Source organism: Gopherus evgoodei, chromosome 2, assembly GCF_007399415.2.
Source record: "Gopherus evgoodei ecotype Sinaloan lineage chromosome 2, rGopEvg1_v1.p, whole genome shotgun sequence".
NCBI classification, from domain to species: domain Eukaryota; kingdom Metazoa; phylum Chordata; order Testudines; family Testudinidae; genus Gopherus; species Gopherus evgoodei.
The window spans coordinates 222,138,783-222,147,585 of NC_044323.1; the positions used below are offsets into that span (position 1 = coordinate 222,138,783).

Genomic DNA, 8,803 nt, shown 5'->3' on the forward strand with positions numbered 1-8,803 from the left:
AGATGAATAAAGTTCAATACCTTAAAAACTGATCATTTTATCCTACTGTATTGAATTTGTCAATATTCAGTACAGTAAAAAAATATTAAGCAGATATTCCAATGTGTTTCAGTACTAAGTTATTGAAAAGGAGGTAAATAGCAAGGAGGCCAGAACTTTTAAATGACAACCGTTAGTCAGAAGTAGCACTTACGCTAGACAGTCAAAAAATTTATGTTGACAAATGCCTGGGAATGTATGTTAAAAGGAATCTCTAATTTGAAATATTAATACGGGTGGCTAGATTCTAAATTAACCACTGAGAAGGAAGTTGTGGGTGTCTTTATGGCTAGTTCAATGAAAAATTCTGGTCTCTGTGGAGCAGCAGTAAAACTGAACAAGGTGGTAGGCTGCATAAGGAATGGAATAGAAAATACTACCAAAAATGTCAACTCATTGGAGTCATAGTACACCACATTTGGAATACTGAGTTCAGTTCTAGTTTACCCTATCAAACAATACTCATACCTAGAGAGGGTTCAGAAATGGGTGTTACTAACTTGTAGAATATATTATTATGGCAGAGGCCAAGAGCTTACTTGGATAAGATACTAATATGAATAAAATATTTAAAAGGGGGAGGGGACATGATGATAAACTTTATTCTTCAGAACACAAATCAACCTGTGGTTCATAAGTGTTATTGTAAGTATCTTGATCAGATAAGATGCAGAACTAAATTGATGAGTGGTTCAGTGGCAATTCCTTGGTTAGGTTTCCTCAGGAAGGAGGAATAATAAACAGCTATTTTGTATAAAGCTTGAATTAAAACAGTACACCCCCAGTTACTGCTGTAGAAGGAGAAATCCCTAAAGTAAAGATCAGTCTTCAAAGATAGAAAGAATTATCATACAGCAATAGCAGGCCCCATATGCTTACAACCTAAAGCTACATTTTACCTACAACAAATTTAAAATGCACGTTGCAACATGCCTCTAAGCAACGCTGCCAGGCAAGTTTCTTTCCCTGAAATAAATACAAAGCACTAATTAATCATGTGATGTTTTCCAGCTCTTGGACTTCAGCTCCCTTTCAGTTCAGCAGCATTCCCCACTCTCCATTTGCTGAGATTTTTGTCCCCTGTTTCAAAAATAGCAAGTAAGGCTTATCGTACTTCCTTTGGGAAATTATGCTGGAGCCTAATCGAGCTGTCAGAAACCTTTTCCTGGTCTTCAGCCTATGTTTTCATCTTCAGAGCATTCATAATCAATGTATTATCCTAAAAATAATTCCTCTTATCTTTACTGTTGCAGAGAATATCTTTAGAAGGAAGAGGTAGCAGCTTCCCACTTGTTTGACTCTTATGCTTTTGCTCAAATGACCCTATTCTGTGAAGGAAACGAATTGGAAATTCTCTGGAGCCAGGGAATAAATTTCCACATCACTGCATGCTCTTATGAGGTGGCTCTTAAAGTTTCTACGTGATCTTACTCATAATTACCAGATCTATTTGAAGAATTTATTCTTAGTACACAATAATTGGTGACACCTTCTTACATGTGAACACAGACAGAGTGGTGAGAACCTCTCAAATCCCACATTAGTAACTGGGTCAATAAAATTATGGAAACACTTTAGAATTGTATGTGAAAGTAGTTCTTTACTGAAGGTTTTAAGTATATAATTGGGTCCTTCCCTATATGAACTAATGCTTTTCCATCACAAACATCAATCCTAAAATGTACATTAGAAAGGGATGAGAAAGGCCTGTATCACTCCTCAAGTGCTTGCTCAAACAGCTTGAGAATTTCTGTTCATGTAAAGTCTCCATAAAGGAACAGTGTTTTCAGTTAATCTAATGTTCACTCCAATTTATTAAGATATGTTTAGCTACCCCTTCATGTGAGTGATTAAACCTAGCTGTAAATGGGGAAGGGAATGCACAGCAATGAGAGAGCAGTCTCTTGTCTGTCCAAGATCCGACAGTCCTAATATCAATAATAAGCAAGAAAACCTTGTGCAGGCTCCTTTATGCATAAAGTAATAAAGAGGGGATAAGACAACGGTTAGATACTGTCCACATCCCCATTAGAGGACGTAGCATTGGCAATTGCATTGCCTTAGTGCTAAAACGAGAAAAGCTACAGTTAAAAGTGGAATGGGACCACCAGAAATTTATACTCTCCTAGCATGGAGATAAATGGGGAACTAATAGAAATAAGTATTATGTCATAAGATTAGTTCAATAAAATCAGGAGCGATGGAATAGAGCAGTTTAGGTGGAAAAATGTTATTTTGCTTCATTGCTAGTTTCTAATTTTGATGCCTGTACTATTTGTTTCACTGTACAACTATATTAGATCTACAGTGGGCACTGGCTTACTCCTACACTACTGAAGTCAACGGTAGTTTTGTTACTGGTTTTATTACTTCACTGGTAACAGGATTAGATCTTAAGTGAGAGCCAAGTGCCTTACTCCCCCTATCCCCCATAACAAAACTAATATAAAGATTAAATATCCCAGGCCAGCCATCTTCACAAAGCCCCAGATGCATGGTTGTGGAAATCATTTGATTTCCTTGGGGATTGGTCCTGCTTTGAGCAGGGGGTTGGATTAGATGACCTCCTGAGGTCCCTTCCAACCCTGATATTCTATGTGGGATTCCACATTAACTTCTCAGACAGCCCTGTGACACTTAAGGTTAGTGCTGAAAAGAGGCACACCGTACAAAGTAGCTGTGCAGGGAGATTTGATCATACATTCTGCAGTATTTTTGCTTTCCTATCTTTTCAAGTATTCAGTCAAAACAGGTGTTTTCATAATCACACAGCTGCCATGGTGCCTGGTAATTCAAGGGGTTTGCCACCCATATACAGCAGCATGGATTAAAAAAACATTTTGCAGATGTTTCTGACTTTGAAAGAGTAAAGACACACACACAAGTCATCCTAAAATAGAACTGGTTCATAACACATTGAGTGGTTTGCTTATGATTAAATAATGGATTCATGCATAGTACAAACTGCTGTAAATATGGAGGTGCTCAAAAACTCTCATTAAGGATTATCACTTTACAGAACTGTATAGAGTAAGATATAACTATACCACAGCCTGTTGCTAGCATGATTCACTAAACACACAAAAGGAATGTTTATAATCACACGGATTGTAAGATTGTCATACCAGGCCCTGCATTTTCCTTCAGTAGATGTTTGTATGGCCAGCACAATATAGCCCCTTGTGCTGTTTGGGGTCTCTGAGCACTACTGCAACACAAATCAGTTGTAGAGTGGTATTTCTGGCACCATGCACAGTGTTTCAGGAAAAATTAGACCACTGCTAAAAATCTGTTACAGGATCCCACTTATTTAATGATGCTGCGCTAATATTGTTCCTAAAAGCACTGTGTCAGGGCAGACTGTATTTCCACAGATACTGTTCCACTAGAACCAACTATAATTCACATAGCTCTAAGATGTGCCACATCAATGTCTGTTGTGATCCAGTAACATCTCACAAACTGCCCATAGTTATTCCTAAGTAATAGATGGTTGGGAAATGTCCAAATAAAAAATATATGCTGTATAATACAGAGAAACTTTCCTAATATAAGGCATTGGGAAATTTTATAATGATTTTAAAGCTTTGCTGTCTAGGGAGGTTCACATTTGTGGACATCTTAATACCTGTGTAACCTGCTTTGTGAACTATGTTACATCTCCAGAGTAAATTCCTTGAACCGTCAGTGTGTAATAGAACTATGGTCAAACTACTAGTGCAATTTGCATCAGTGTAACTACCTCAGTGCAAGCTCCTGAACACAGACATGCTGTACAGTTTACTCATAGGAATTATCATCCAGGAACTGTGGTCCATCCTATCAAGAATCCTGCTACCAGTCATGACCAGCACCAGATGCTTCATACATAGTGCAAGAAAACCTGCAGTAGGGAGTTAAACTGTGCACAGGGAAAGTTCTGCTAACCCTCCCATAGATACTGGCTAGCGCTGCAGCATGAGGGTTTCTATCCTTCCAAATGCTGTTTTGTAAGTTGGAGATTCTTGTTTATGTAAATATCTAATCTCTCTGTAATGGGTGCACTCACCTCCTACAAGTGCTCTGGTCACCTGTGTGCATGCCTCCAGTTTTCCCTGTACTCACGAGTGCTCCCGAATTGCTCACTGTACTTGTCAGGTTGGTTTTTGGTGACTCAGACCTCCAGACAAGTCACTCTCTGTCCATGTGCAAAACAAAACCCCCTTCCACAGTACACAATCCAGAATGTTCTGCAGTTCTCCCTGGGCTCAGTCTTCTAAAACAGCCCAACAGTGCCCATCATGGCAGCCTCAGTTAGGCATGTCCTTCTCTGTAGCCTGTCCTTTTCTGTAGCCCTTCCTGGGCTCAGTCCTGCAAAGGGTTTTGCTCTGAGTGGAGCAGTGCCCCTATACCTTCCTCCCTGGAGATTCTTTGCCTTAATTTGAGTCCTCAGTGACCCCAGCTAAACCACTCCTCTTGAACTCAGTTTGCTGATCATAGCTCCCCAACTTAGTCCTAATAGTGCAACCCCTTTTCTGTGGTGCCACAGTTCTAATTCCCTTCCTCAGGCATAGCCACTTCTACCCTGTAGTTGGTGGGGGGACCCAATCCCATCCACTGCTCCAGGTCCCAACACAGTGACCTTTTAAGTATAGCAGCCTTGTGCTGCATCATCCCTTTACTAACCACTGCTCTATGTTTCCCTGGGTCACTTCTTAGTTGAGTACAGGCAATCAGCCAGAAGCTCCTTCCTCACTCCCCCATTCCCTGCCAGTAACTACATACTTAGTTCAAGCAGCCAGCCAGGAACTATGCTCAAGCTCCCCCACACCCTTTCAGCCAACCACTCATTTCCCCAACTCCTTACAAGCAGCAGAATGCATTTATGCTAGCACTGCAGCTCCTTTTATATAAGTCTGATGGGCCCTGATTGGCTTCTCCCTGTAGCCTCTTTGCTGATTGGCTGCATCCCACACAGCCACTCTAGGCAGCTTGGAGGACCTCTCAACTGCCCTTTTCTAGGGCAGAATATGGCAGGGCTGTGAGGCTTCTAGCGGGGGACTTCAGGGAGATCATATTGAGTTATATGTCAGACATATCCACCTTAATAGGAAATCACTTGGGAGTACATTTCTCTACCTATTTGGAGTGCTATAGGAATAAATGTTTGAGCTCAGAAGCTATTGTCACAAGCCTCAAAGGAAAGCCTGTTAATAAAATCTCATTCTCATGGTTTTCTTTCTTAGTTTTATCCTGCTGCCCACCACCATAATATCTAAAAGGCATACACATAAAATCAATAGCAAAGACCCTCAGGGACTGTTAGAAAACTGTGTAATGAATGGTCTTATTCAAATATATACTAAACTGTTAGAGAAATGAGTATTATAGTTTTATAAGAAAATAAAGGAATTTTTGATTTTTATAGGTCTCTCTGCTGATGCGGCATTTCAGAACTTAGCTGAAACAGGTTCACAGTTGTGTAAATCATGAAACCTCATTTGTATGTCTTATATATAAATTCCTTGGTCTGTGCAAACTGTAGGGTGAAGCAGAGTTTCAAAAGGAACTGTAAGCTCCAAGTGCTCACATCCCTCCTACCAAGGCAAGCTAATAAATAAAAATGCTGCCCTGGTAACCTGCTAGCTAGCCGTCTGTATCAGAAAGTATGGATCCTACACTGCTCTTCAGTCTTGGGCTGTGTGTTATGAACACAAGCCTACAAGAGGAGGCTATTCAATACTACCTTGACACCACTTGTCCTTGGAGGAACAGCACGTCTGTAGCTCTACACTAAAGGCAACTATTTGCCTTCTGCTATTACTGCTGCAGCTGTTTTATTTTTACAGTTCTGATTATGTTTGTTATTTTTATTAAATAATCAGTGGGACAAATCATTTTGTATTAACTGATTTTCCAATAACAAAAATCAAGTAATTAATTGTGTTTTAATAGCTTTGTGTACGAGCCTTCTTTAGATAAACAGAAGAAAATTCAATTAATATTTGTTGCACATATAAGTCTGAGAAACAAGAAATGTAAATTAAAACAAAAAACATCACATAGAAGAATACAGAAGGGTAAAGAAAAAGGGTTTCGTTACTATTTGCTCCCTGCCTCTCCTAAAAGTTTTCAATGGAGAATGCGGGCATCGATCCCGCTACCTCTCACATGCTAAGCGAGCGCTCTACCATTTGAGCTAATTCCCCTCCTGATTTGCTCTATAATACGTTGTTTACAAACAGTTTTTGAGCAGTTCTCTTCAAACACTACAAGCTCTCCAATCAGACAATAAAATGGGGTCTGATGAGTCCTCAGACCCATTTTGCACTAGCAAGAACTCTCACATAGCTGCTCAGCCTACTCAAGAAATACAATTCTTTCAAAGAGTGGAAGATTTCTCTCACCTCTGACAGCCTGTGCCATCAGTCTGACCAACCGGGACCTTCAACGGCTCTCATCCTTTTGTCTGTTCAGTTAGGTTTTACACATTCAAACTGAACTCTTCGGTTGTTTAAAAGCAAGCACATCTCATTACTCTCATTGCAGGATATAGTTTGCCCCTAGAAAGCTTCACGGCATTGCTTTAAACCTCTCTCTTGACCACTGAGGTTTACCAGCATGCATCTTATTCTCAGAATAAAACACAATGTAACAGCTAAGGTCACTGGGGACATAGTCTTTGAGCAATAGCAGCAAAATCTGTAGACACTTTCTGCCAGTCTCCCCAGCCATTAATATCACAAGACCACAGGAGGGTCTCTCTTTTGGGTCATTAACATGTCAATTACAGTGGTGGCACAAGAAAAGTTTCTACCATTTCTGAACAATCAGGACAGTTTCAAAGACATTCTATATATTTAAGATAGCAAATACATTAACTGTGTGCTTGTAGTATTCTCTAACTGATAGGTCTCAACATATAATTGTAAATGAGATATCATCATTGAGCAGGTATGTTTCCAGTGGGATCCTGCAGGGATCAATTCTTGGACCTACACTTTTTAAAAATTTTATCAATGACCTGGAAGAAAATAAAATCATCACTGAAAGTTTACAGATGAGACTGGGGGAGTGGTTAATAATGAAAAGGACAGGTCAGTGGATTGTGAGCATAATGGACTGATTGGTAAACTGGGTACAAACAATATGCATTTTAATACAGTTAAATGTAAATATAGGAACAAAGACTATAGGCCATACTTACAGGATGGGAGAGACTATCCTGGGAAGCAGAGACTCTGAAAAGGATTAGAGATTGTGGTGGATAATCAGATGAATATGAGGTCTCAGTACTAGTTATGAAAATGCTCACATTCCATGACAACTGAACACATAGTTTATAGAAGAGTAAAATAATGTTAAATAATGCCAATCTGTTCCACTTCATAGTTAGCTGCAACATTGAGTACCTTTCCCAGATCTGAAGAACAGGTCTATGTAAGGTCAAAAGCTTGTCTCTTTCACCAAAAGAAGATGGCACAGTAAGGGATTACCTCACTCATTCTGCCTCTTTAATATAATGTTAAAGATGTTTTTATGGACACCAATTTCTTTTGGAATTGCCACATGCTTCCTGGTCACCTTGCTTTTCCATGCTATAAGAACAGACAAATGACACAACCCTCTGCCCTAACCATATTTGCAAATGGGATGACCTCATTAAAAAATCATCCCTGATATAGCTTTTACAAAAATTATATTTATACCTACTATAACTCAACCTATTATGCCTCAACTCAGCTGAATTGCCTTATCCTTTATATTGTGAATGTTCTTTCAATACTTATGAAAGGAAATAATTTGTGCTGTCAAAATTAAGTTTATCTTCAATAAAGAGTTAAAAAATATCAAGCATATTGTGCACATCTCTTTATTAAAATGTGGTGGATTCATTTAATATGTACATTTATTTTGATCCCTTACAAAAATGTTAAGAGCAGGACGCACCTAGAATTTAAAAAGAAAATAAGGACAAGTGATTAGAGGGGTGAAATATCAAAGACAAAAATCACAAGCAACAAGTGGCAACTCTTGCAGTCCTTTTGTTTCATTTTTTCAGCTGTCAAAAATTACCTCTCTTGCAGTGCATGCAGCTGTGATAATCTTCAAGAAAGACCACAAACCCACCTTCCCACATAACACCCCCCAAAATCACTTTCTAAAATCAGAAACCCTCAAGAAATAACTTAAAATATGCATATTCTTCACAATTGAAAAAATGGGTCACTTTGAAATAAATGTTCTCTGATTTAAAAAAAAACATTTTGGAGAATGCGGGCATCGATCCCGCTACCTCTCGCATGCTAAGCGAGCGCTCTACCATTTGAGCTAATTCCCCTTACAGAAAAAGAAGTTCAGCTATATATGAGTCACTGTTCTCTAGCCCCTCCTTGCCCAACTGACCCAGAGGAAATGACACTGTCATCTTCTCAGTCACCAGAAAGCCTCAGTTTCCAGCACAAGTTATTTCGGAAGGAATATTCTGCTTTGCAGCCAAGAGCAACAATATCTCGCTCAACTTCTTAGCTGATTAGTAGTGGGAATAAAACCCATACTCTTTCCCACAATAGACTCCACTGACACTGCAGAAATTGTTTATTTTAGGGCAATTCCTCAGATCTTTACAAGCAAGCAAAAACAAACTCATTTGCATTTCATTAATCCGACTTTTGCTTGAGTAAAATAGGACTCAAAACCTCAGCGTTTGACTCTTTACAAATTAGCCAACTGAGCTGTAACTGGATCACACAACTTTACAAAGAGTTCTCCGGATCCAAACGAG

The 8,803-nt window shown here is 39.2% G+C and overlaps 2 non-coding genes across 2 annotated transcripts; both read right to left on the minus strand.

The window, feature by feature from the left end:
* Positions 1 to 6,154: 6,154 nt before the first annotated feature.
* Positions 6,155 to 6,227, minus strand: TRNAA-AGC. Its single transcript has one exon. It is a non-coding gene; the product is annotated as a tRNA-Ala (tRNA).
* A 2,059-nt stretch (positions 6,228 to 8,286) lies between these two features.
* TRNAA-AGC lies at positions 8,287 to 8,359 on the minus strand. The gene has a single exon. It is a non-coding gene; the product is annotated as a tRNA-Ala (tRNA).
* Between the last annotated feature and the right edge of the window lie 444 nt (positions 8,360 to 8,803).